A 2581-nucleotide genomic window follows, 5' to 3' on the forward strand; every position below is an offset into this window, starting at 1 on the left:
TACCGGTTTCGGCATGAGTTACTAACTTTTATCTGTTAGATTGGCTATCATAAAAAAGACAAAGGTGCCTGGCCAGCGTGGCTCAGTGGTTGAGTGTTGACCTGTGAACCAGGAGGTTGTGGTTCGATTCCTGGTCAGGGCACATGCCCAGGTTGCATGCAGGCTCTATCCCCAGTGTGCGGTATGCAGGAGGCAGCCAATCAGTGATTCTCTCTCATCATTGATGTTTCTATTTCTCTCTCCCTCTCCCTTCCTCTCTTGAAATCAATAAAAATACATTAAAAAAAAAAAAGACCAAGGTGTAACAAGTATTGGTATGTGAAGAAAAAAAGAACCCTGGTATACTGTCGGTGGTAATGTAAATTAGTATAGCCATTATAGAAAACAGTCTGGAAGTTTTTTGTTGTTTTTTTTTGTGTTTTTTTAGAGATTTTTTATTGATTACATTATTACATATATGTTCTTATCCCCACATTATCCCCCATTCCCCCCACTCATGCCCTCACCCCCCCATTGTCGGTGTCCATTGGTTAGGCCTATATGCTTGCATATAAGTCCTTTGGTTGATTTCTCCCCCTTATCCCCACCCTCCCCTACCTTCCCTCTGAGATTCGATGGTCTGATCGATGCTTTAAAAAATTAAAAATAGAACTACTGTATGATCAGCCATCTCATTTCTGGGTGCAAATCAGTACAGGTATCTTAAAGAGATATCTGTACCCCTCTGTTCATTGCAACATTAGGCACAATAGCTAATATATGGAAAGAACATAAATATCCATCAATAGATGAGTGTTATTTAGCCCCCCCCCCCAAAAAAAAATCCTGCTATTTGTGACAACATGGATAAATGGATGACCCTGGAGGTCACTGTGCTAAGTGAAATAAGCCAGCCATAGAAAGACAAATACTGCCTGATCTCCTTTCATGGAATCTAAAACATTTGAACTCATAAAGCAGAAAGGTATTTGCTAGGGTCTGGGGGATAGAAAAATGGGAAAATGTTGTTCAAAAAGTATACAGATTCACTTACGCAGGGTGAATACATTCTGGAGGTCTAACGTGCAGCATGGACTCTACTTAACAATATTGTATTGTATACTTGAAATTTGCCAAGAGAGTTTTTCTTAAGTGGTTTCACTACAAAAAAAATATAATAACTATGTCAGGTGATGGGTATGCCAATTAACTTAATTTTAGTAATCATTTACAATGCATATATATATTAAGTTACTGTCAATATATACAAGTTATATTTGTCAGTACCACAGTAAGTCTAAAAAAGGGTGATAAATGAGAAATTTTAGCAGTTTGAACTGTCCTCATAAAAAATGATTCAATTGTAATCAGTAGCTATTATAGTATTTATAATCAAATAGGTATTATAGTATGTATTACATTATATTTTGATCCTTTGAAAGGCAATTATTCCTGTAAAGAAATTCTTAGCCAAACAATATGATGATAAATAACCATTTGTTTGCCCAAAATATTTTTTTTAAATAGTTCTTTTCTACATTTTGTTTGACAAAGGGGTGGGAGGTGACAGTTTTCCTATTCTACCAGGAACCAATGAAGGAGTCCTGTTGCTTTAAGTCTGTGTAGAGTATTTGTTCAATTTCTTTCTAGTTAAATGTAATATATTAAAATTAACCTGAAAAGCATAAATTTGTATCATTAAGGAGGGTAATTCATAATGGGTATATTGGCAGAAATGAAATATTTAATCAAGTATTTAAAATAAATTCGAATCACCAGTGATTATTATTTGATTACAAAAGAGGCGTCTTATTATGCAAATAGAATATTTATGAATGTGTGTTTTTAGTCAGATTTGCATTTATAAAACCCAGATTTATTGAAGTTCTCCTGCCTTAAAGGGTCAGTTTTAGTGAACTTTTTCATCATCTTCATCCCTTTTATGATGCAAGCTTAAAGAAGATGTAATAGAATATTTCTACAGTGACTCCTGGATTTAGAGTTATTAGAAAATTCAAAATATTGAAAGGAATAATGGCAAAAACTATGTAAATTTAAATAAATTTTGTTTTTAGATTCTCTATACCATATGCTTTATTTTCTAATTACATATAATGATGGAAACAACAACAAAAGCTTCATTGCTATTGTTTTGTATGGTTCCCTTTGCTATTTCAGAGTGTTCTTTTTTAAACTGGTACCATAAATATAAATAAACCAGCTTGTATATGGGCAAATAATTTTTTACAAAGGAGCCAAAAACATACAATGGAGAAAAGAAAGCCTCTTCAATAAATGGTGTTGTGAAAATTGTAAGGCCTCATGCAAAAGAATGAAACTAGACTACAGTTTGTCTCTACTCATATAACTCAACACCAAACAAACAATCCAACTAAAAAATGGGCAGAGGACCTGAATAGACACTTTTCCCAAGAAGGCATACAAATGGCCAACAGATAAAGGAAAAGATGCTCATCAGAATTACAATGAGATACCACCTCACACCTATTAGAATGGTTATTTTCAACAAGACAAGTAATAAGTGTTGGAGAAGTTGTGGAGAAAAAAAAACCCTCATTCACTGCTGGGGGTAATGTAAACT

The sequence above is a fragment of the Myotis davidii genome, unplaced genomic scaffold (assembly GCF_000327345.1).
Source record: "Myotis davidii unplaced genomic scaffold, ASM32734v1 scaffold292, whole genome shotgun sequence".
Lineage (NCBI taxonomy): Eukaryota > Metazoa > Chordata > Mammalia > Chiroptera > Vespertilionidae > Myotis > Myotis davidii.